This window comes from Ischnura elegans, unplaced genomic scaffold, assembly GCF_921293095.1.
Source record: "Ischnura elegans unplaced genomic scaffold, ioIscEleg1.1, whole genome shotgun sequence".
In the NCBI taxonomy this organism is placed as follows: domain Eukaryota; kingdom Metazoa; phylum Arthropoda; class Insecta; order Odonata; family Coenagrionidae; genus Ischnura; species Ischnura elegans.
The window spans coordinates 51,170-78,850 of record NW_025791669.1 but is presented as its reverse complement, the minus strand read 5'-3'; the positions used below and the strand labels follow the sequence as shown (position 1 = coordinate 78,850).

Sequence of the window (27,681 nt, the reverse complement as noted above, 5' to 3'; positions counted from 1 at the left end):
TTCTCATAGGATCGCCTACCTGAACTCTTTTCACATTTAAAATCAAGAAAATGAGCGCTACCATGAAAAACAAACCCTTTTCTGAATAAAAATAGCAATTTTTCATGGACATCCCGGAGACGATTTCATGATTACCGCGTCTATCTCCCGTGATTTATATATATTTACAGAACGAGGACGAGTGAAGCTCAGACAAGCGAAGACAAGTCATTTTTCTTTCTCACAGCGTACTCGGAGAATATAACAACAACCCGGAGTAAGTCAACTGGTTTTTTAAACATCATAAAAATTGGGCAAAATTATATTGACTTTCAAATTACGGCAACAGCCGTAGACATTCGCTTCTGGAATGATACCATTTCGATTGTAAAATCGATCGATATATCGACTGATGACACGCAAGATTATTAGATTACGACGTAATTACAAGAAAATTTTATATTAAACAGTTGAAATTTACACTCAAAATTTGTCTAATGTCGTCTGCTTTCGTTCCGAGATCAAGTATTTTTAAGCTAAGCTTCGCGTGGAGATCCAGAGGATCGTCTGCTCCCGCAACAGTAGTCAAGTAAATACGTACGACGTCGAGTTTATGGAGAAGTACTGCTTTAGATAATGTGGGAATTGTCTAATACCGTTAAGACTCATTTCTTCATCATGATAACTCGTGCAATAGCAACAAATTCCCACTCGAACTTCGTGCGCAGCAGTGGGCACTCCCAAGCGCTCCAAAGGCAACAGAAGGTGAGGAGCTCTGGGTGGGGAAAATTGGGGCTTCTTATTGGCTGTAGTCTTTCATAGTCAGACATTCCCGAAAAATGGCCGCATTTTATTATTCAGCACGTCACAAGAATTCAGAAATGCATTTGGATAAATTACGGTAGAAGAAAGAGATGTGGAATGAATGGAAGAATGTTAATGGCTAATAATAATAAATTAAATCATGAATTCAGACGTTTGCGACCCTTAAGAAGACACTAGAGAACGAATTGCGGGTTGCGTCACGGCAAGCAATTGAGCGTACTAACCAGGAAAGCGCAATTTTTTCAAACGTACTAACCAAATTCTTTTACCTGTATTTTGTTCGGATGGTACCGGGACCGAGGGAAATCGCCGTACTAAGGAGGAAAACGTACTAAGGAGGAACGTACTAACCAAGTTCCACTGTACATCATGCCGACAATATCAGTTTTGTCGAGTTTTCGAAAGTTTAACCAATACATCAGTCAGTTGAGAAAATTGGCCAAAAGATTCGCTGAAATACGTCATTACTCGGTGGTCGAAGATATATCTTGGAAAGACACTTCTCTTCATTGGAAATATATTCAGCTTTTGTCTTCAACATCACACCGTTTATGGGCTGTCCTGCAGACCTTTATTGACAACGCCACTTGAATAGTGCAGATTCCATTTGTGGATGTTCCCCTTGCCACAAATATTTTTGGCTGCTAACTCTTCCTTGTTCGGTCACTACAGCACAAATTGTATATTTCTTTAATATGAACTATGAATTACGTAAATTACGAGATACCGACACGCCTCCGGATATCAGTCTTTCAAGTCCAGCTACTTTCGCACTCGTCTATAATTTTAATGCCCAAATATTTATGTTTCCCCATAATGATGCACTCGTTCAAACCACCCAATACTTCCACGCCCCTGAGACTGAGTACACTCCGCCCCTCCACGCACATCCCAACTCTCCCTTGCCGTATGATTGGGTGCTTGAAGTCGAAGGGATGGTAGAAGTGGTTGAAAATCGCTCTCTTCTGCTGAATGCTGAGGCCCCATCAGCCCTCTGCCTTGGATCGTGCTTAAAGGATCGGGGGCATTGAGTTCACCCCACTATACAGTCTGGCCGCAGATAATTGTTCCGGGTAGGGGGTAAGGTTGCCAGGTAAGAAAGGGAAACACCCACGTTACATGCACATAAACAAAATTCTTCTGCGAAGAAAGGAGCCGGAAGGGATGATGACCTTGATGGACCCAAAAGAGCAATCCCTGGTTTTCGTGATTCGAAGAAAGGGATTGTTTTGGTGTTTCAGGCTTGTTTATTAGCTCCACATGCATGTGACAACCTTGTATGACTAGGCGAGGGTGTGAGGACCCAGTGAGAAATGAATCATCGAATCTACGTCGAATCTTCGTCGATTCGACGACTATAGATTGATATGTGGTCGCTGTCGATTTTATTTGTTCAATCGATGATTTTTCGACGTGTTATTCTCATTGGTCAGTGGGGTCAGCGTGTTGATTGGCTGAGGGGGGGACATAGTGATGTTGTGACAAAGTCTTAAATTTAACGGTGAGACTCTATTAAAACATATGTGACACAAATAATAAAGCTAAAATTAAATAATTATTTCATGAATTCATACACATTAGTCTTAATCTCGGAGAACAATCTTTGATTCCTTTTCATTCTGTAACTTTACCGGAAGCGCATGGCGTTGAAGCTTTAAGGCAGTCTCTACCGGTCCTCTACTAATCTTTGGACTCTGTTGCTCTGATAAGCCGGTTGAACCGTGAGAAACCTGTTTTGGTTGCTGTCGGTTTCGTTTCGTGTCATTTTGATACCTTTAGCCTCGCGTCATAGATATCAACATCTCACATTTTTTTCTCAAGGGTTTCTGATTATTATTGAAGATAAATACGAAGGACTTGAGATTAAAATTCACCATAATAAATTTGAAACAGTCTAATTATTTCAGCCTTCATTTGTTTAGACAATTCGTTCTCGAGTGAAATCCGTTGTTGGGGCAGCAATAGATACTGTAGTCTAAGGGTTTTTTGGATTTCTGCTATCAGCAGAGTAATTCTGCTGAAAAAAAAAATTGTTTACAATTGATTTCTGAGCTCCTCGCTCCCTAACCTATGCTTGATTGTTATTCTACCATCTTGGTAATACCGTATATGTCTGAATACAGTCTTCTCTTTTTTTCCAAAAATGCCCAAGGTAAAAGTAAAGGGGGGGACTATATTCAAACGCATTTATTTAACTTTTCCCGAAACTGAAGCCTCAAAATTAGGGGGGGGGACTACATTCAGAGGGTGACTATATTCGGAGAAATACGGAAATTGTGATTATCCTATGTGGCAATAGCTGATGATGTTTTCATCGAACTACATTCCTATACATAAATGAAACATCGCAATATACATCGCCGGACATCATGCAGCGACATGTAACGTTGCTCTAGCTTTCCATAAGTCGAAAGTCAATGTAAGGGTGCAAATCTAACTACAACAATGCGCTTTCAGCTTCCAAACCTGACATGGGAAAAGATGGAGGTGGTTTCACTACAATGTAAGTTCCCATGCTTAAGACGAAGCCTATAGTATTATAGCGAAGAAGCCAGCCAAAGAGGATGGGGAAGTAACTCCCTCTTCAGCTGTCTTCTTTCTCCCATTCCCCTCCCATTGATAGCTGGGCGTAACATGAGAGGAATGTAAAATGGGAGCGCATTGAGCGTACTCAAGGCCGTAAATCACTAAAATGCTTGGACCATGGCCCTTATATTGTAGTGATCCGGAAATGGAAGATTTCCATTTCCAAAATATGTTGTTGTGTGACGTCTAAGAATAGCCAGCTATGACAAACTATGCCTCGGGATTTGCACCTTTTCACTTTCAAGAACGCCTAATCTTCCTCTCCCCTTCCTCTTGGACGAAAACATCCTGGTTCCACTTCCCTATATAATGGCACGGTGGAGATGCTATTGGCACTCAGGCACTCACGCACTCAGGACGCCCTCACGGACTCACTCAGTAACTCATACTCAGTCACTGGGCACTCGTCAGTGGTCAGTCAGCAATGTAGCCATCAGTTGCAGTCGAAGCGTGGGCCGTATGGCTCGTGGGACCGAAGCGCCTCGGTATCCACCCGTGCCATCACCAGCAGCTCCTCTTCTTCCCGAGACATTGGTAATATTCTAAATTTTGGCTATTCTAGATGCACAAATTCATTATTACTTTATGTATATTTATTGAATTGATTGGGAAACTGGGATTTTAAAAGGAAATAAACTTTGGGTTAAAAACTTCAAATGCTTGTGTGTGATTATTCGCTTCCCGACACCAAGGGCAAGAACTTGCACCCCTTACAATATACTGGTTGCTAATCTCCGGCTCGGGATTGTTGCCTGAGATTCTGCTTTCACCCTTCAAACGCCTCCCCTCAAACAACTCTGGGCACAGTGCGCTGTCACTAGGGGAAATATGGAACTAACTGTGCTGTCAGCGGCAGTATATGCTTTCGAAAGCACAGTTAGCTCCATATTTCCCCTAGTGACAGCGCACTGTGCCCAGAGTTGTGTTTGAGGAGAGGCGTGTGAGGGGTTTGAGGGGTGAAAACGGAATCTCAGGGAACACTCCCGAGCCGGAATATGTTGGGATATTAGCAACCAGTATATAAGGACCATGGCTTGGACAAAACTGGCTTTAGGTGTTCTAGATCTGACACGCATCTTATATTTTTAGTTTAATAAACAGATAACACAAAGCATAAAAGCCGATGCTTGCTCAGCCGTGCATTGTCCTCAAGAAATATCTGTTGTAAAACCGAGCGTACACAGTGGAAGGAACTTTTTGACCTCGCTAAATCCGATTTATTTTACATGTTAAACGTAGGCCATTTGGCGGTACAAAGACTATCACTCGCAAAAATGCGATTCTTGTAAAATCCCGTACTCGCAAAATTGGGCTTCCACTGTATCTCGGAGAGCATGTTAGAGTAACGGATCTTGGTATCTTGGTGATCTTGGCCCATAATATTTTGTCCATAAGAATACAGAGACCTAAGACAGGGTTCCCACTCAAACTAAATTATATTATTACAAACTAAATTATAAAATTCACGTTTTTTTCCAGGTTTTCACGGTCAAAATGTCGTCAAATTCCCGTTCTGTTGATAGGCCATTTTAGGCAGAAATATTGATGACGTTCAAATCACCGCCCGCACGTTAACTAAAAATTTATCAAACGCCGCAGACGCTCTGAAAGCAAACGCTGCAATGAAAGTGCCATCTCTTATGACGTCACCTACTAATTGTTAGCAAAATTCAAGGCCGGCTAACGGTTGTTTGTGGGAAAACGGAGGGAGCAGGTGTGTAGGGAGTGACAAAGAGTTAGATTTTTCGCCAGACGGAGACGGAGTCTTTTTTTTGGAGATGGATCTTTTGGATCGGATATTTTCGGATCCAAATGAATTTTCAAATTCCTGCTATTTAACAAGGTAATTATTCAAGTTAACTCTGGGTAAATACAATCAATGGAATGCTTTTTAGATTTTCATGCACATTTTAATATTTATATAAATTAAAATTCATCTTTATAGGCTTTCAAGTTGTTTTTAAAAAACCTCTTTACATGCTCAGGACCTAAAGTGTAACGCTTGGGTTTGGAAATGAAAATAGGTAAAATCTTCGGATTAACCTCAAACCAATGGCATAGAATGAGGGGGAAGTCCGGGGGGTCTTGACCCCCTGAAATATAAAAACACAATTACTTCCCTTCATGAAAGGAAACAAAACATTGAAAAATCATGAATTTACAATAGGTTTCTTTGAAAAATGAAGTTTTTTTCGATTGTGAAGGGTGTTAAAATTAGTTTGAAACCCTCCCCTTGGTACCCTATTGTTTAAAAAATTTCCCCCCTGGTTTTGGATCCCCTAACGAAGTTCCTGGCTACCCCACTGGCATCAACTGAATTCAAATTTTCCTCACGCACGTTTCCCCCGAATCTTGTCACTTTCTCATCGCATACCAATATCTGTATCACCCAAAAATGCTTTAGTATGGTGAGGTGGATTTAGCACTTCCTCGCAATAATTTCCCGCCACAGTGCACACATTGGTTCTCTATATCTCAATAGAAATGTTTCTACACCATGAAAGACATTTTATCAATATATCATTAAATTCAATTGCAACTGCACGATCAGCAACACAATTTACAGTATATAAAAAAACAGCATTAACGTCAATAGCGACGAGGTGCTAGACCGCTCAGCATGAGGAAGGGGTGGGCAGCAGAAGCGTGTAAAGGAGAGGTGGAGGGGAAGCAGAATGCTCCCTCCATATTTCAAGCAACGAAGCTACAAATGAAGGAGTCCAGGATGAACAAGTCAGATCTTGCCTCAGTGATGTCGTTGACTTCAAAGCGAAGCTGGGCGTGCTTTGTGACATATGCAGTTGGCGTTTCCAATCCATCTCTACTTGTTTGACAGGTTAATGCTGTGCTTGTTTCTTTGAAAATTGTGCTGTTTGGGCAATGTTGCATATTAGTATAGTCTAATTGTAAACAGAAAACAGTGAGTCCTCGTTTAACGTCACTTACCGTTCCTGAAAAATGTGACGATAAACGAAATGACATTAATCAAAGCATAAGATCCCATAAGAAACAATATAAAAAGTGAATATCGGCTTCTAGATCTCACAATTCCTGCGCGAAAAAGATGTTAGCGTATCATATCTGGGGCATTTTTTACGGTGGGAATGCCAAACTATCGCATAAATACGAGTTCCTGTCTTCATCGACGTCAATAGCAGCAGTGACGTAAATCCATCTCCATTTTTGTATCTTCCAGCATTTGCTTTTCGGCTTCGCTATAGTGGTCGCCCGGGTGAGCGTCGCCTAGGCATCATCATCGCTGAAACATCGTCGCAGTTACAGGAACCAAAATTATTGTGAACTCAGCGAAAAAGTGACAACAAAAACTCCGAGTTCTACACAGAAAAATGCCTTGAAATCACTTTTTAGGTTCCTGAAAACCATTATGTCAAGTAAAACCTTGCGCACCTACACAAGAATTCATTTAGCAGAAATTTTTGCTAAAACCGTAATCGCAATTAAGAGTAAAAACACCGTTTTACACTTTGCTTAGACTGACTGTATTACCGCCCACAAAACGAACAACCTGAAACGCCCGCCATTTCGCATCTTTTTTTGCGCGAAATTTAAATGACTTGACGTTATCGTGAAGCATAGGTGCGAATAACGAATAAATAGGTGCGAAGATAAACGAATGACGGTCTCAAAATTTTGGTGACGTTATCGCGAAATGACGTTAAACGGGGTGACGTAGAACGAGGACTTACTGAACTTAGTGGCAACCAATGAGAGCTGAAAAATAAACAGATATATATTCAGGAATGCATCACGTTTGGTCTAATTCTTTTTTAAATCTCGCGCATGTCATCTAATTGTCGAAGCTATCGAGACATCTTCGGGCCCAGAAAGTCACTCACCTAGCGTTTGTCGTCTAGAAATGGAGAATTTAAGTAGGAAGGACAAAAAAGGTCAGTTGGTGAGACGGGGTAGGGATGAAATACGCTTCAATTATTCTCGTATAATTTGATATTTTCCTTAGAGGACAATGATTTATGGCCTGTGTGATTTTGGAAACAAAAAAAAGAAAAAAACAACAGAGGCACGGGCTGGTGGACGGTGGACTCTCCGACCTTAGGCTGCTTTAGAAGCCGATTATTAAGACATGTTTCCCTGAGCTCTGTGCCTCATGCATGCATTGGTAATCTCAGACGATGTAAAACTCCTACCTACTTGCATAGACACTAGGTCCCTGTGATGTCACGTGGAGTGGCATTGCATGGGCGCCACTCTGGCCTTTTCCAAATTAGGTTAAAATTGACCATTAACATTCGTCTAAACTGGGATTTCTAAAACCAAATAATTTTTATATTATGAATGAACTAATGTTGGGTAAGGAATCGCAATCAATGTGTTTAATTTTCTTTTATGAAGGAAACTACCCTATTGGATAGTTTTGATGCTATTATAGAAAGCATGGGATGGAAAATCATTAAATTAAGGATCAACAGAATAAACAGCCTGATCCTGTAAAAGAGAATACTGCGGGATTGAAGTCGGCAGAATGCTTAAAGTATGTAACAGTTTAATCACAATAAGACAAGGTGAATTAATTCAAGCACCGAAAAATCATCCACTATTATAAGATTGTTTCCAGGAATTAAAACCTGCCAGGGAAGTAGGCAAGAATGAAGAAGAATTTTTTTATACAAATAAAGTGGATGTCCTCAGATGAATAGTTAAGTTAAACAAAATGAAGAATTTAGTTGTAATACCTGTCAAGCACGCAGCTAGGAATTAAGGCTACTGGGGTTTTAGGTACGTCTAACACTGGGGAGCCTAGGGGATGTGTAATACCCACCAGGGTAAACGGGAGCTGTGGGTGCTCTCCCCCAGAATTTTTTTAATGATAAATAGTCTTAAATGGTGAAATGTATGGATTTCTGAGGGGTTTTTATTTATGTTTACAATATTCCATAAGTAATGTTTATTCAATTAAAATTGATTGTTTGAGGCGTAACTTGGTGAAAGCGATTCATAATTAACATTAAAAAGAAGAACTTTGTGCTTTCACATTAATATTTATTCACAAATTTACGACCATGGTTTCAATGTTATACGACATCATCAGGTGAACTCTACAGAGGTCCATCACATCCTTTTATACCAGGCTAGGAGAGGGAGGCAGGAAGGTAGCTAGGTTGAGTGGATTGGTCAATAGAGAAGAGAACTTCTTTCCCCCAACCTCTTCCCTGTTGACCAATCCACTCAACCTAGTTTCAATGTCAAAAATGTCAGCTTTGTTCACAGACATCGCAATGAGTGTACACTCCATTTCATGTGACATGTGGGTGAAATACCGTATAAGCGTGTATAAGAGGTGCACACGTGTAAGAGGCACACCCCTATTTAGAGGATTTAAGCTATACAGAAAAAAAATTTGGCCGCATTTTTTTATTCTATCATGCGGTGTTGCAGACGTATGCCTGGAATTTCGACAGTTATTGAAATTTCCTCTTTCAGAACTAGATGATTTTCAGTAACCCATTCCGTAGGTGAGAGGAAGATTTGAGGTCTGAATCATCCAAGGTTGTCATTCGCACTCTCCCTGACCACTTTTTAAAGTGGGCAATGACCCCTTATAAAATTGCCGAGTATCAATTGAAAGAGGAAATTTTGATAACTGCGGCGGTAATAGCGGCATAAGAGGGAGTAGAAAGAGTTCCGATCCTCTCTTCGCAGCCGCCGTTGCTCTACGATGCTTGTCCTTCTGACGAACAATTTTGTTTAAAAGCTCTCGCAGGGGTATTGCAATAGAATTGCAGCTGTGGAAAATTTTAAGGCAAAACAAGTAAGGCACATAGCATGAACCTTCCCAAGAGATATTCCTGGTTTTCACGGTCTGAATGTTGTCAAATTCACGGCCTGTTGATATGCCATTTTAGGTAGAAATATTGATCACGTAACAATAATCGGCCGCAGATTAACTGCAACTTTAAAAAAAACTATGCAGCTTCAATCAAGCCAAGTGGAACACTCAGAAGACTAAGGAGATGATTATTCATCAATACAGAAGACTCTCGTTGTTGTAAAGTTCACAGGACCGAAAAAGCACAGGTTCATAATAACGAAGTTCATATGAATTTAAGTCTACCAGGACTAGCCACGGTGATAACTTTACGGGAGTCACCCGCAATGCACAATCTGTGGAATTTTCGCACGAAGTTCATATGAACGTTTCTTTTGTGAATCGTAAAAAAAATAGCATATAATATAGTGACCTTTAAATTTCAAGTGCCTATCCACCTGTGTGCCGTTTTTATTTCCAAGAACGAATACTACGCAGTGCTTTCACTAAAAATTTCCCCAGTGACCCATGTCCTTCGGGGAAATCATTAACCCATACCAGCACCTTCCACAGCCGGACTCAACGACCTTCCATAGACTATTTTGATCTAGAAAACTCAATGTACCCCGCTATTCCTCTCTTTCTTCCCCAACACCGCCACCTTCTTTAGCTCTCGTCTCCTCACCCACTTTAACCCCGCCCTCCCCTGGCTGGTCAGATACCTACCCTCACAGGAAAAATCCTCGTCCCAAATCAAGGCTGCCCCTTTCCCCCTTACCCCCCCCCCCTCTCCCTATTCCATTCCGTGTTTAACCCTCATCCCCGCCCTTTCAACCAGTCCTTTTACTTTCCGATAGATGTCCTCACTGTTACTTGTGTACTTTGTGTATAAATGTATGATGCATGCAAGATAAGTCATCTGACGATGTAACCAAGTTACGAAACCCGGGTCGTGCCCATAATTAAATAACAGTAAACCTTACAAAGTTTCATTTCTTTCAGGGTTCCCACTCTAACTAAATTATAAAATTCACGGTTTTTTCCCGGTTTCCACGGTCTAAATGTCATCAAATTCACGGTTTATAGATAAGGCATTTTAGGCAGAAATATTGATCAAGTAACAATCATCGGCCGCATGTTAACTAAAAATGTAACAAACGTGACAGATGCCTTGAATGAAAACGCAGCAATGAAAGTGCTATCTCTCATGATGACCCCCATAGTTAGCAAAATTGCAAAATTCATGTCCAGCTAAAGGGTGTGAGTGGGAAAATGAAGAGAGCAGGGTGGCAGAGAAGTGAAGAGGTGCCTGATTTTTTGCCAGGATTAATGTCTTCCAACCGCAGGCTTAAGGTCAATGTGCTGTCATGGCACACACGGACCAATTAATAGTTTCGCTTTCGAATACACGTGTGCAGATAAATGTGTGGACATTGCCTACACGTGAATGACCTTGAAACATGATTGAAATATCGTTTATTTTTCTTTTGACCAGTCTATCGTTGTTCTTCAATCAAGTTTGAGAGATTTTTAAGGTTTTATGATGAAATTCACGGCTTTTTCCAGGTTTTTTCACGGAAGAAGAAATTCACGGCTTATTCACAGTTTTAAGGTTTTCACGGTTGAGTGGGAACCCTGTCTTTATTTGCAATATAATATCCGCGATTAAATTACGTGAAAATATATGAAAGCAAGAAAATTCGTTTCAATTTCTCAATAGAAGAATGTGGCATGACGCAATTGATGGTTCATTCTTCCTGAGTACAGTAAGTCATCGATATACGAACTAGATGCATTCCGTGACCTAGTTTGTAGGTTGATAAACCGAAAGTCCGGGTGCCAAAAGTTGTTTGGTGACAGTTAGGAGGGTCTAGTTCGGGGCAAGGTTGCAAGCAGGGTTCCCACTCTCACTACATTATAAAATTCACAGTTTTTTCCCGGTTTTCAGGGTCTGAATGTCCTCAAATTCACGGTCTGTTGATACGCCATTTTAGGTAGAAATATTGATCACGTAACAATAATCGGCCGCAGATTAACTACAAATTTAAAAAAAACGCGACAGGACCTTATGTTACCAACTGCTAGATTATGAGAGAAAAAATGTGATTTAAATGCATGCTTACAGCACTATTCATAACATTTTCTTAACCACAATGTCCATCATTTATTAATAACATTTTCGTCGCGGGAATAAACTGCCTCACGTTTGTATCCTGGCGTTTTACTCTGCCCTCAACCTTGCTGATAAGGGACATGAAAATATCATCACTTATCGTCAATTATTATCGATAACATCGGGAATATCGGCGACCAACTCCTTCGCCAACATGTTTAGCATGCTTATTCCAACGCTTTCATACCCCCTTTCCAGCCAAGGCCAAGTTCAGCATTCCTTCTGTTTTCTTTTTTTCGCCTCTTTAATGCTCAAGAGGCCTGTTCAGACAATTTCGCCCGCTAAAATAGACAGAATCCTTCACCTCCACAAGTTTCCCAATTTGTTTGCATAGAGTTTATATTACTAGAGTATTTATGTTTGTTTGCATAATTATCGTCTTTCGTTTGTTTTTGATCAAAATGAGATGCATCGTGGGACACCCGTCCAGTTGCATCAAAATATTTGCATCAAAATTTTTGTCCAAATATTTTGATGCAAATTTGATTGCGGGACATCGGCTCAAAGGTCGTGAGTGTGAAAATGGAAAATGAGTGTGTGGTGGCAGGGAAGTGAAGGAGTGTCTGATTTTTTGCAAGGGTTAATGAACACTTTACCCGTTACCAGTCTTCCGGTCACAGGCCAATGTGTCATCTTGGTACATGGACCAATAACTGCTCTCCAAATACACGTGTGTAGATAAATGCGTGGACAGTGTCTACACATGACTCCGCCTTGAAACCCAAACAACGATTTTTCTTTTCATCTGTCAATCCTAGTTCTACAACTAATTAGGAGAGATTTCTAAGGTTTCATGGGGAAATTCACGGCTGTTTCCAGGTTTTTTCACGGTAGACTAAATCCACGGCTTATTCACGGTTTTAAGTTTTTCACTGCTGAGTGTGAGCCCAGAAATATTGCTCTCTCAAATATTAATATTCCTACTTTACCTCAACAATGGAACCAGCCAAAAATCTCAATGGGCCACCTCCTTACAAACAAGATTAAAAGCAAAAACTAATGACAGAACATTGTTTACATCAATGTATTCATGAATTGATTACTTTACAAACGATAGTGGTAGTTTGGATTGATTATCATGCCCAATCATCTATATTAAACCTTTTATCTACAATCTTCTTTATTATTTCTACTGTATAGATACCTTTTTCTCAACTTATATGCAACCAAACTCTACAAATGAGGTACCAAAATGCACTGAATTTATCAGAGAATATGCGGCGGCATATCTAACTTCCTAAATATTGCTTTATTTCCTAAAATTTGCTTTTAAATAATTAAAAAAACTATAAATATTGCTGACGTTTACGGTGCAAAAACTGATACATTTGTTCGTTTGCAACAATATCTTACATTCATTAAATAACTTTTATCAAAATGCGGCTGATTCCACATTCAAGTCTCCTGTTGATACGTAAGTATGAGTCATCATGTGCGTTTAAAAGAGGATAGTGTAATTACTTCCAATGTTGTGTATAAAGAGGTCCTCTGACCTCAATTTATACATGAACATTCCAATTAAATTTGTACATAAGACCCTGCCTCTTTTTTCTACATTTTTAAAATTAGAAACGCGCCTATCCCTCTGTGGACCTGCATTGAAAAGAGCAGGCGCAGCACGCTCGCAATTTAAAATGTCAAAAATGAAAAAAAAAAAATGTTTTGACATGCAAAGTTAACTGGAAGTGTACGTAACATGTATACTATACATTCCATCCCTCGAAATCCATCTATGATGTTAGATTGATGCGTTCACTCTATCATCTCCCTGCTGAAGATGGTACTGCCATCATCAGCAACTGGATTCACTAACATAACAATATTCAACAAGTGTTACGCGTGAATAATGAGCCCAGCTCTGCCTAGAGCCGAGCAGAGGGGCACCAAATGCATTCTATACAACGACCTCACCTTTTAGCCAACGTGCTAAGTGCCTCGGACGTCTAGGGTTTGCCTTCGTCCCCTCATCCTTCCACTCCTGCGACTCAGGTGCAGTCATTCCTGGGGCCATCAACCCAACTGATCCACCTGCCAGCTGGCCGTTGCCACCCCTACTGTTCCAATGCCCACAAAGCGAGAGGAAGACGAGGGCAATGCCACTGAGCCCTGGGCACTGACAGTTGATACTGGCACACTTGAAGCAACAGAAGACATGGGAGCCTGCAAACAAATAGAGAAACAAGTGACAATCAACAGGGTAGTTTCCTTCAAAAAGAAAACGAAAGGCATGGATTACAATTCGTTACCCGCCATTAGTGTACTCATAATAAACAAATTTCCCACATTTCCCAGTCGAGGAAATATTTTGTTAGAATGTCAAACTGCTCCGTTTTACAGGAGTTATTCGCTCAAATCAACCAAAATGCGTGACAAAAGCATGATATCAAAAAAATGTTAACAATACATTTGTAACTCCCACAATCATATTGAACTCGTTTTCCACCTTCAACCACGCCCACTTAATCAGCTGAGAAAGTGCATAAACTCAAATAATAATAATAATAATTGCCATGTCAATGCTAATTGAAAGAGGAATTTTTGATAACTGCGGCGGTATTAGCGGCATAAGAGGGAGTAAAAAGAGTTCCAACCCTCTCTTCGCATGTTCCGTAGCTCTACGATGCTTGTCCTACTAACAAACAATTTTGTTTACAAGCTCTCGCAGGAGTATTGCAGAAGAATTGCAGCCGTGGAAAATTTTAAGGCAAAACACGACAGGCACATAGCATGAACCTTCCCAAGAGATTGGACAACAATTGGGGCAATCTCAATGCCATAGGATAAAAACCACGTCGTAGATTTAAGGGAGCCATACACTGTCCTCCATCAGCCAATGCCTCTGCCGTTTTTTTCCTTTCCGAGGCCCCACACGAAAATAGGAAAATATCAAGTTGCGAGGGAACAATGGAAACATATTTCATCCCTACCCCATCTCACCAACTAACCTTTTTCGGTCTACCAGGTTCAATTCTCCTAGTTTCTGGAGGTCAAATGCTAGGTGAGTCACCTACTGAGCTCAAAGATATCTCGATATCTTTCAGCAATTGTATGACACGCACGAGGTTCTAAAAAGAATGAGACCTAACGCAACGTATATCTGACAGCATTTAAGTTTTTTGAGATCTAATTGATTGACACAAAGATTTATAGTTAAAATAAGGCTACTAATATTCAACATAGTCCAAACAGCACAATTTCAGAAGAAACAAGCGTAGTATAAGCGCATTCAAACAAGACGCACAAGACGGACTAGAAACTTCAGGCAATGCAGACTGCGTACATCACATTACTGCGCCGTCGCCCCTTCGCTTTAAAGGCAACGACGTCACATGCAAGATCGGACGTGTTCATCCCTTGCTCCTTCGCTCATAGCCTGGTAGCTTGAAATACGGAGGGGAGGGAGTGTGCTCCTTCCCCTCGACCACTCCTTCAGCCCTCTTCACTTATAAGCATTTCCGATTTCTTTTATCCACCATTTAGTCCAACAATGAACACACTCGTTAGAATTTTTTAAACAGCAGGTTTTGACACCAATATAATTTTCAGTCGCAAAATTCTCACATTAGCGTCTGAAGATGATTATTGAAAAATCAGGTCCTCAGCATAATGGAAATTGCTCGGCAGATGTTGACTATTAACCTGGTATGTCCTTCAAATCTATGCGTTTCTCTATGTTTGATAAGTGATTACTATATGCAGTATAAATGCCGCGGGATGCCCACTCGTGGCAGTAAATTTAGCGCGCCCTCCGGAGCAAAAAACCCCAAGCGATATTTTCCGTGTTCACCTCTGGGGTACCAACGTGACGGCACGATGCTTACAAGAAAAGCAAACAGGAGCATTTTAAAAACAGGTCACTAAGGGAGAAACTCCCCTGCCTGCCGCTTGTTTTTGACCCAGGGTTTCATATGACTGACTCACGCTGAAAACCAAGGCCACTGAGTTCCCCTTGTACTTGCAACCGGGGAAGGGGAGGGGGGGAAGATAAGACATTTGTGTAAGAGGCGCACCCCCATTTTCAGCGGCAATTTCTGGGAAAAAAGGTGCGCTTCTTACACGCGCTTATACGGTAATATGCGTTAAAGTGGATAAAAAATGTTACTGCCATACTATATAACTGAAAAAACAATTAGTCTGGAGAGGTTTGAATCACCGACTTCAGATTGCCACTGTGGTAAGTCTTCTCCTTAACCTGCACTAGTCCATCTCATTTGTTGTCTCCAAACTGGATTCATGACGAGGTTTGTCATACAAGGGAATGAACCAGTCTTCTAGTGTCACTAAATCAAACTGAATTTAAACACTCAGTTGCATTAGTTGCTGTTATAATGCAGTGGATATTTTATATGTACGTTATGTTCGCTATCGTTGATTGCTTCAGCCTTAATTGTAAGACAATATACTTCGATGGCCAAACTTCACGTGAGAAAGTAAATTGACGTTCTGGACATAGATTTATTATGTAGCACGAGCTGCACAATATATGTGGTGTTAAACATTGCACATATCCCTCATACATTTCCCTTTAATGTTGTTATAAAAATACTGCTGGAGGTGGGAATGTCGCTCAAATTTCCCTCCCACTAGTACAATAGAAAATACCAAAACTTGATTTCCAAACTGCGGCGAAAGTGGCGCCGCTCAATTTGTTGCAATACTTTTGAATCCGACTGTACAAGGGCAGGAGTGTGAGCATGGAATGGTTCCCAAATAAAGGCCTGCCAAGGGCACAGAGGAGGAGGAGAAGCATTGTTCTAATGGCCTGATTTTGGAGGGAAAAAAACCTTTTGGGGGAAGTTTTCTTTACCCCTGAATAAGATGCTGCATGAAGTGTGGCATTAGATTTTTGTGTGGAATAGGTGTTTCAGATAGGTTACTCCACAAATCATATGGCCAGAAACATTGCAACGCAGTGTAGCCTAATCAAACACTTTAAAGCTTTCATGATAAAAGGTGAACTTGCGCTAAGTACACACGATATTGCTTTCATTTTACGCATATTAATAGTATTGCTTGCCTCAAAAATTAGTCAAAATCGACAGTAACTACGGCCTCCAGACATACCTATGGTTTTGAGCAATTCTCCTCTGAGCGAAAGGCCATGAGTGAAGCGGTAGGCTAAGGCTTAAAGGCCGTATATTATGACCTGCCTAGGAGGCCATCATAACACGGGCCATAAAAATGACGATGCACACCTATGGAGTTATAAAAGAAATTTATGAAGTGTCATTGATCATATAGCGATTGTTTCAAGAAATATAAGAATATTGCAAGGGGTTACATGCAGATGCAACTGGAATTGGCTAGATATATAAAAAAAGATGTGAATTTCATCTAGAAAGGAGGAGGATTGGGGATACATGTAATCCTTTTGCATATGATGATGATATTTTTGTAATATATTTCCAAGTTTCAATAGAAGTTGTTACATACATTGTGAATAGAGATAGAGGATGAACTTAGGGATTGCTTGTAGTTAAAAAGTTAGAAATACACCCATGCCTCGTATAGCGCAATTTCGATAGCGCAAATTCGTTCCTCGGGGAAACACTGCAACGCAGTGTAGCCTAATCAAATATCTTAAACGCTCTCGTGATAAAACGTGAACTTGCGCTAAGTACACACGAAATTTCTATCATTTTACGCATATTAATATTATTGCTTGCCTCAAATCTTCTTTTCTGTTTATGTATTAATCGAAATCCATTGCTGTGCAATGGCCAAAAGTATTACTTGTCATTGGGTCCAGATAGCCGGCCTACCGAAGTAATTTATCTCGTCTCCATAACAAAATGACAATAGTTAATTTAGATCATTAATGAAGCATGGTGCTAGTGGAAATGAGTTTTTTTTAACCCCTCAACGCCGTCATCCGTACCCAGTACGCACCCTTTAAATTTCATATGCCGCCGTCATGCGTACCCAGTACGCTTCCGGACCTACTGTATATAATATTTTTTCTCCGCCACATATTGCATGTTAAATTAAAACTAATTACTCTATCATTTGAAGAAATGTTTTTCCTCTCCAATAAAATATTCATAACGGCTTTATACCTTCAAGATGTTTTTAAAATGCTCCGATAAAATTCCGTTTTAAACCAGCGCGTTGACGACTGCGGTCCAAAAACTCAACGCCTTCCTTCAACTGTTCTATCATGAAAAAATCCGCCTATTCTGCTTGGGAGACGTCAAGAAGGGTCAGCTACTTTAGCTTGAGATATGGTATCTTCTAGGCTGAATGCCTTCTCTCCGACTTCTCCTTGTTTGTCGTCACCTCGAGCCCCAAGTGTGTTTGGCCCGCCTCGTTAGTCCTTAGCGTCCTAGGCGAAGGGGCCATGTGCTTCGCTCTGCATTTATTTTTTTATATTTTTTTCTGGACTGTAATCAACGAAGATAAGATTCCATCTAAACAGTCAGCATATACCAGGGCCCCTTCGAGATATTTTCTCGTCTCTTGAGGGAGCTTCTAAACCACAAGCTTCAGTCCACTAGAGTCATTCATGCTGTGTGGTGTTCTTTCAGGCAGTGTGTTGAAATTCTCATAGGGTGTACTTCCTGTGAGTGGTATTTTTTTGTAATTGGGGATCCTACAAAATGGGAATAGTATTGAAAGGCAAAATAGAGACTCGGAAGTCTGTTTGTGTGCTAGGTAATAGTAAATTCATTGGTGGGGTGAATATCAAGGACCTGTTATTGCATTCGTAACTAATGGAAATAAAACGCCATAACAAGTGGTGTATGAAGTTATTTAGGACACTATTGAATGCGCCAGTCCTAAATTCATATGTTGATCATAGGAAAAACACGTATAAAAATTTGACTTATCATTTCGCGTGCCATTGGTCGAGGTAATATTTTTGAAATATCCAACGTCATACGAACTGTTTGGACATGGCCATCACTCATTACACAATTTAGTACCAAGACTTACAGAAATACATTTCCTAAAGACAATTCCTGCAGCTGGGAAGAAATCAAAGTCTCAAAGGAGGTGTGCAGTTTGTGCCTAATATGGGAAATGAGGAGACTGCGTGTACTGGTGTGAAAAATGTGCAGTGGGATAATGTTTGGATTGCTTCAAATCATGTCACACAAAGCAGATTTTCTAAGGTAAATTATTTGATTTTTCACATATTGACGTTTGAAACATTAGCACGTGATTACCTAAATGAAATGATACGTTAATAATGGAACAAAGTCAGAGAAGTGGGGGGAGTGGTAAATTTTCAAGTCGGCGAAACGGGTAATCCTATCGAAAGTATCCAATCTGTTATGACATTTTCAACCCCAAATAACTAAATTATATCATGTAATTGCATTTTTTTTAAATGCATGGAATGTTAGAGATCTCGTAGCTTATTCGAAAACAAATTAAAATCTTTCAAAATTGAGAATTTATTCATTAGTTCATAAAAGGAAATACTTAAAACAATAAATATTTTTTCAAATCGCTCGAAAAATTATTATATAGTAGCGCATTATATTACGCAAGTTTACTAAAATTTTCAATGATTCTGATCGTATATTATGAAAGATATAAATTATTGAATGATACAATGCCAAAAAGGCGAAGTCATTTAAATCTCATCCGGCCGCTGAGATGGGATTTAATTAAATGCCCGCCGCGCTTGAGGGGTTAAGCAATACTGGCTGAGAAGTAATTTTTGCTGTCATAGGTTATCGGGCGATTGACTTCCAGGTAGAGGGTCTACGCTAAAGCCTTCGAGGTCATCGGTATTCACGGGGGAGAAATGGAGCGGTGGCTGAGTTGCGAATGAATAGCATCAACACAGAAAAGGGTCCGCTATAGAATCTCAAACACAATGGCTTCATTCCCTCCCGGCAGTCTTAGGCCCTCTGCGTCACAGGAATACAGTGCAACAGTAGACGGTGATTTCGATAGAGCTGGAAAGTATCCAATCAAGTAAAAACCAAGGGAAAAGTGGCAAAAAATAGGAATGCAGGTAGAAAAATCAAGGAGTTATCAAGGAAAACCATAAACCTAGAAGAGAAATTGAAAGAGGTTGATTGCTTTGAAGATGGAGAGCGTCAAAGAGATATTGTGCGGAAGTTTAAACTCACGATGCCTAATTCTGAATAGAGACGAAGTTAAAACATCAGCATCCTCAGCCGCACAATCTTCAACCGAGTGGTCAACACATACGGAAAGTTCATTGTGAATCTGTACAAAAGGACGAGGGTGTTGATCACTCCGAGACATTTAGTGAAAGCTCCGGTTAGTTCCAGAATTTAAATGGCGAGCAGGTATTTTCAGTGCGGCGATATCAGATGAATCTGCAAGTGTTGAAGACGCAGTCACCGAAACATTTTCTGATGAACTCTAAACTGTGATTGAAAGTGGCTCCTTTCCCTCTCAACTAGTGTTGACCAGATGACATTGTTTTGGAAAAGAATTATGCATTCTCATTCATTCATTTTCAGGGAAGGAAAACCTGGGTCAGGTTTCAAGGCTTTTAAAGACTGTTTCACGTAGCTGCTAATGCCTCGGAGGACTTCAAATTAAAATGATTTATCATTCATAAACTCCGCTAGCTATGAAATGGCATTCGAAGTAGCATTTGCCTGTCATTTCGATGAGCAAAATAAGGGCCTGGGTAACACAATAATTGCTTTAAGACAGGTTTGAAAAATCATCAACTGCCGGCAATGCACTACGAAGGCTTGAGATAGCAGATTTTAGCCCACCCGCACGACAGGAGGAAATTTCAAAAGCACAGACAAATTTTTTTTAACGTGAATAAAAGTCTTTGAATGCGTGCCTACTATCTTTCAAGATATTTTAAACTATAAACATTTATATAAATAAGGTTTTCTAAGGCTATTCATGGGAATATAAATGGTTTACAGGAAATTCGATACCCAACACCTATGCTACCAGGAATGCATCCCTATCTCCCCAATGTTAAAACGCTCTCGTATAACGCAAATTCATATTGCGTAAAGACCCCAGTGAACGCATGCCTTGCGTTATACGAGGCATGGGTGTATTTAAAACAATTGTCTAGTTTTGATATGCAGCATCTGCTTTAAGTTAAATTCTAAGTGCCAAAATGATGTAAAATATATTTACAGGCATGCCATTTTTTTCCCTGGGAATACCCGTTGTCTCGGGGGAGCCGCCCCCAGCCTAAGTTCTGTAACTAAGATATTTCCGGTGCTTAGATCACTTCTTTTAACTGCGCACCTGTCGTCAGTGATGAGTGAACAAAAATAGATTAAGAGCCTGGAAAAATCTCCCCTCTCTATAATGTTTACGAACTAAAAAAGAATTTCCCCATGAAATTTTAGCAATAGTAGGTTGAATCTACCGGGCATAGCTTCTCTGTCGTCATTCTTCAGTAAATTCAGCGATGGGAACTTCAACTCACAAGCCACGTGATTTGTCTTCACAGAATTATTTACTTTCCCATTTCTGATAACAACACTGGACACTTTTTTTACTTCGATATAATGGTTAGAAGCCATTCCTGAGTCAAAAGGAACTGCCTTATCTTTCATGTTTTGAATTTGGCTTTAATGATTATGTGACGACTGACGTGAGTTATTCTTCGAGGGTATTTACATTAGCTCCTGTTCAGTTAAAAATAAATGCCTGCCACCAGGCAGAGTTTAGCTAATAGCTATTCAAGGTACAACAATGATTCATTTAAACCCACTGAGATACAAGTTGGGTTAGTTTTGATTTGCACGCCGCATAAGCAACTTCTCCCGGCTCAATTCGTCCCGCAGATGTGGGATTAGGCCACGGAATGAGACCACACATGCTATTTTTGCCATCGTGTTGATTCACCATTGACTTACGTCCATACTGAAAACATGATATTTTTTTGGATGACCTCAGAAGCCTAAATTTTGATCTCGAGGATTTTTAACGGATCATTTGGACATTATTTCACTGGGTAAAGGAAAACATCTAGAAATGGAATGGATGGTCACTTGGAAAAATTCTAGAAAAATTTCTGTTTGTGATAGATATTCCTTAGTTCATAATTCCAAATTGACGATCAGCTACTATAGTTAAAATTACAGTAAAACCTCTATGTAGTGAACCTCTTTACATCATAAACCTCCATGCATCATACCACCCCTACGGTCCCGTCTGATTTACATGTAAATTTATAGGGTCATTCCATGTCAGTTCACCCAGGCATGACACCCACCGACTCGGATTCTAATGAAATTTTTGTCACTAGCTACTATCACCTATCTTATGACCCATGTAAAATATTTCCTCTCTCACTCCCATAGTTTGCAAGATATGAGGAGTCAAAGTTTGAGATGTTTGCTCAGAAGTGGCGCTAGTGGGAGTCAAATTCCAGAGTGCAGGGCACGGGGTAAAAAGTCATAACTCAGAAACCACATAATATATTTGAATGAAATTTTGACCCCTTGTCTATCCAAGTGCATAGCTTCCTTAGTAATGTCTTTTATTCCCCTTGCATTGTTATGTTAGCCAAAATGATGTCAACAGTTGTTAATTAACCGATTTTTTTAGCTCAAAAACATTACTTCATATTTTCAGAATTATCACCAAAAGGCAGAGCAGTTAACTCATCCAATTTTTTTTTAAATTGAAGGTTAATATGTGCTCCAATATACTGTGAAATAAAAATGGTGGTGTTTTGACTGCCACTATGAGTATTTCAGGTTTTACTTTTTTTCTGCCCCTGTGAGAGGGATTTTGGACACGTACTGTAAGATAATAAGTATAAGTGTATCCATACCTTCATGAGGATATATTTGAAATATTGGTCAGTAAATCTAAGACCAAACATGTAGTCTAGTGAATGTGGCTCTTGTTCATACAATTGTTTTTAATAGCAATACTTTGCTTGTGGCAGCTGAGGGTAAAAAAATCCAAATGGCTCAGAAATGTGAAATGATGCTTTTTTCCTGGAATTTACCCATTTTTCATGTGTTTAGTTCATGGAAAAATTAGTATCAAAATACATTAGGCTCTTACTGTGCATTAGAGGATAAATGGAAATACTAATTTAAATAAAATTATTTAAATAATACACTTCAATGTGTTTAAGGCATCTCCCGAACATCTCTGGAGGCTCTCTCGGGCAACTAAATGCTTTACAATACCACCAATTTCATCACATGGGGATTTTCGATATGGGTGCATAAATTTCACTTTCACATCATGTTCTTCCTCGTGTTTAGAAATCACTAATCCAAAAAACCAGTGGTCATCATAAGCACATGCAATGTACAAGTTAGTTAAGATCTGTGAAAAAGTGATTAAATGAGTCCCACTGAACTTGAGTTGTACCAAGTTAGCCTCACATTCACAGAAGAAGTACGGTCTTCCAAACTCTTAGTGATTGAAGAGCTGGCAGAGCAAATGGTATTACTTATAGATATGCAGCAGGTTGTCACCAATATCCACATTCCTTGATGGCAACTGGAGTATTAAATTTCTATTTCACTGGGAGAGATAATGCTGACATTATGTGCCACATTGTTTTCTCCCCTGCCTCACATATGATTGTATTACATGACAAACTTGAGAAGGTAATACAATCCCACCTATTCAGCCTCACTTTTCAATGTTATTCCATCTCCCCAAGGAATAAGAGAATTAAGTCCAACCTCTAGGAAGAATAAAGTGTTACAATGTATCACAGTGAGGGCATGATAAATCAAAATAGATTCTAGGGTACCACTTTTAGTCTTTTGCCAAGTCTTCTTGTGTAAAGATGCTCCATGGGTGTCCAAGTTTATTCTGTGTGTACGATCAGTGTATTTTTACCTGTACATTAATTGTGTGTGCTATGAGTTAGGCAAAGCTGCTCATTGTGAACTTCGACATTAAAAAAGGTTAGTGTCTCCACTATGCTTCAAAATGAGCAAATTGTTGAACTGTGCAGCATTGGAAAAGTAACTGCATCTGATTGCCTCAAAAAGAGCTACACACCAGTGGTGCAACTGAACAAAATTGAGATCATGAGTATGCTTGAAAAACAGCTGTTATCTCTCAGAAGTGGTGTACCTGGGGAAGTCCTATCCAATGTCTGCGAACATCGCAGAATATACTATTTGAAAAAGTATGAAACCTACCAAATATATTGTCTTGATCCTTTTAAGAGCCACAAGAAGAAAATATCAAAATCACTGAGAAATTTAAGTCTTGAATTTGCAGAAAAGGCCTGTAAAATCCCAACTCTTCGGAATTTAGTGCCAGGAATGAAAGTATGCCAGCCATGTAGGGAGGAAGTACAGAAACACTCCAGGTTTGGAAATGAGCTTTCTGATGTTGAAGCAGTAGATAGTGACAGCAATGATAGTATTTTGAATTTTGAAACAACAGTATCCCAAGAAAAATCAACTGAGCTACTTGACAGAACGCTGCAAGATATAGAGGAGTCACCTTTAAAATTTCATGGCATATCATCTCACAGAAGGTCAACCTACGCTAAAAGGAAAGTAGAGTCAGCATGCAGTAATTTTAAAAGGAAAGTTAAAAGAGTTCTTGATAAAGAACTATCTCCAGAAAAGGATGACCCAAAACTGCCAAAAGAACTACTTCAGAAAGTTCATGATATAGATGTGCTCATAGACTTAACCCGTCAACGCCCACGGGTGCCATAGGGCACCCAGTGCAGTGCTGAGCCAATGCTCCGGCAATGTATTTAATATGTGAATTTTAGCATACACGTCGGTGCACATACTTAGTAGAAGGTTTCCTCCATTATTCAGTCAGTTTGAATTGTGTTCTTTGTGTGAAGTTCATATGTATCATATTTTTTAAAAGTGAAATATGTGTGAATTTAAAAAAAACTTTGGACGCTGACGGGTTAATCAAACAAAAAGTTGACACATCAAGCACCCATCAAGGAAAGGTACATCTGTTATCATTGGTACCAACTTTATGGAGCAGGAAGAAAGTAATGGAAGAGTTTCATGTGAGTGAGTACACTGCCCGCCAAGCAAGAGAACTTTTCAGAGACAATGGAAAATTAGCTGCACCTGAATTGAGAAAAGGGAAGGCAAAAATAAAATATTACAATTAGTTAGGACTTTCTATGAAAGTGATGAGTACTCAAGAATGATGCCTGGAAAGAAAGATTCCATAAGTATCTCCAAAAATGTACATGTTCAGAAGAGATTATTACTTGCTAACTTGAAGGAATTGTATTCCACTTTTAAATTTGACTTCCCCAGAATTAAAATTGGCTTTTCTAAATTCTGCAACCTAGGTCCAAAATGGTTTGTGGTAGCAGGATGTCCTGGAACGCATTCAGTGTTTTTGCACAATTCATTAAAATGTCAACCTACTGCTTAGTGCCTGTAATATAGAGGAAACAAGCCAGGATCTAATTGGTTATTTCATGTGCTCTAGAAATAATAGGGACTGTACACTGCGACATTGCTCTCAGTGTCCTTCACGTGAAAAATTGAAAAGCTTACTGCTGAAAAAGTTTGAAGAATGTGACCCCGGAGATGAAGTTTCATACAGTCAGTGGGTTTCCAGTGACAGATATCAACTGGTGAACTTCACGGTGACATTTGATGAGTACCTATCAACTTAAATTGAAAGAGTGGAAAAACTGGCGCCCCATTGATTTATTACGAAGGTACAGGCAAACTACCTTAAGAAAATGAAAGAAAATCCTGGACCCCATGAAGCAGCTGTTCTCTTTGACTTCAGTGAGAACTACTCATATGTTATCCAGGATGAGGCACAAGGGAATCACAGGACAAGTGATAGTTGTACGGTACACCCTGTTGTGATTTATACTCTAGATCACCTGACTAAACAGCTTATTATTTCCAGTTTATGCATCTTGTCAGATTATTTGGAGCATGATGTAGCTTTTGTTTATGAAACCCAAAGAATAATATTTTGCTTTGTTAAGGAAAATTTTACTTTAGTCAAAAAATTGAGTTACTTTAGTGATGGTTGTGCAGGACGGTACAAGAACTGCAAAAAATTTCTCAATCTTTGCAAGCATTACCAGGATTTCTCCTTAATGTCATCATGGACATTCTTTGCTATAAGCCATGTAAATCCCCATGTGATGGAATTGGTGGTATTGTAAAGCATTTAGTTGCCCGAGAAAGCCTCCAGAGATGTTCAGGAGATGCCTTAAACACATTAAAGTGTATTATTTAAATAATTTTATTTAAATTAGTATTTCCATTTATCCTCTAATGCACAGTAAGAGCCTAATGTATTTTGATACTAATTTTTCCATAAACTAAACACTTGAAAAATGGGTAAATTCCAGGAAAAAAGCATCATTTCACATTTCTGAGCCATTTGGATTTTTTTACCCTCAGCTGCCACAAGCAAAGTATTGCTATTAAAAAAAATTGTATGAACAAGAGCCACATTCACTAGACTACATGTTTGGTCTTAGATTTACTGACCAATATTTCAAATATATCCTCATGAAGGTATGGATACACTTATACTTATTATCTTACAGTACGTGTCCAAAATCCCTCTCACAGGGGCAGAAAAAAAGTAAAACCTGAAATACTCATAGTGGCAGTCAAAACACCACCATTTTTATTTCACAGTATATTGGAGCACATATTAACCTTCAATTTAAAAAAAAATTGGATGAGTTAACTGCTCTGCCTTTTGGTGATAATTCTGAAAATATGAAGTAATGTTTTTGAGCTAAAAAAATCGGTTAATTAACAACTGTTGACATCATTTTGGCCAACATAACAATGCAAGGGGAATAAAAGACATTACTATGGAAGCTATGCACTTGGATAGACAAGGGGTAAAAATTTCATTCAAATATATTATGTGGTTTCTGAGTTATGAATTTTTACCCTGTGCCCTGCACTCTGGAATTTGACTCCCACTAGCGCCACTTCTGAGCAAACATCTCAAACTTTGACTCCTCATATCTTGCAAACTATGAGAGTGAGAGAAGAAATATTTTACATGGGTCATTAGATAGGTGATAGTAGCTAGTGACAAAAATTTCATCAAAATCCGAGTCGGTGGGTGTCATTTTGAAAATTTCTGGGTGATTTGACGTGGAATGACCCTATAGGCAAACCTCTGTAGTGAACCTCTTTATATCGTAAAACCTCCACTTATCATACCAACGAGATACCCCGTGACTACGTGATCAGGGTTCCCACTCAGTCTAAATTATAAAATTCACGGTTAATTCCAGGTTTTCACGGTCAAAATGTCGTCAAATTCATGATTTAAAGGTAAACCATTTTAGGCAGAAATAATGATCGCGTAACGATCATCGGCCGCAGGTTAACTAAAAATTTAAAAAACGCGACAGACCCCGTGAATGCAAACGCAGCAATCAAAGTGTTATCTCTTCTGACGTCACATATCGTTCGCAAAATTCAGCTCCGGCGAAAGGTTGCGAGTGAGAAAATGGTGGGACCAGGGTGGCAGGGAAGTGAAGAAGTGCCTGATTTTTTGCCAGGGTTAATGTCTAATGTCAATCGCAGGCTTAAGGTCAATGTGCTGTCATGGCGCACGGACCAATAGGGTAGTTTCCTTCATCAAAGAAAACGATAGGCATTGATTGCGATTCGTTGCCCACCATTAGTGTATTCATAATACACAAATTATTTGGTTTTTGAAATACCGGTTTAGACGAATGGCAAGGGTCAAATTTTATCCTCATTTGAAAAAGGACAGATTGGCGCCCTTGAGATGCCACTCCACGTGACGTCACAGGGACCTAGTTTCTACACGAGAGGATAGGAGTTATACATCGTCTGAGGTTACCAATGCATGCATGAGGCACAGAGCTCAGGGAAACATGTCTTAATAATCACCTATTAAAACTGGCTAAGGTCGGAAAGTTTTCTTCGCTTGATAAAGTATTAATAAACCTTTTTTAAGCCATGCGCTACCAGACAGGAAGGTACTCAGCTATCCGCTAGCATCCTCCGTCCTATCAGCGCTCAGAGCCTCGATCAAGGTCACTTCACAAGGAGAGAGGGGGAACCAGAAATGCGGCGCACGGACTTTCCTACTTACGCGTCGCGTTTTCGCGCGCTTGAAATTTTTCACTTTTCATTTAATCGCGAAAAATAGATATCGTCATTTAAAAATCTAAAAGCGCAAAATACGTACTCCAGGAGTAATAATCTTTCGATTTAGGCAATAAAAAAATAATAGGAAACCACCCTATTAATAAATGCGCTTCGAATACACGTCTGCAGAAAAATGAGTGAGCAGTAACTGCACGTGACTCGGCCTTCAAACATGATTGAAGCATGAATTTTTCTTTTAATCTGTCTATCGTAGATCTACAATCAAGTTTGAGAGATTTCTAAGGTTTTATGACGAAATTCACGGCTATTTC

The 27,681-nt window shown here is 39.6% G+C and overlaps 1 long non-coding RNA gene across 1 annotated transcript in view; it reads right to left on the bottom strand.

Annotated features, from left to right (window-relative positions):
* The window catches only part of LOC124173374, a 72,319-nt gene that overhangs the window by 4,431 nt on the left and 40,207 nt on the right, over positions 1–27,681 (bottom strand). The window contains exon 4 of the long non-coding RNA XR_006868534.1: positions 13,260–13,508. This is a non-coding gene — a long non-coding RNA (uncharacterized LOC124173374). The remainder of the gene's footprint in view (positions 1–13,259; positions 13,509–27,681) is intronic.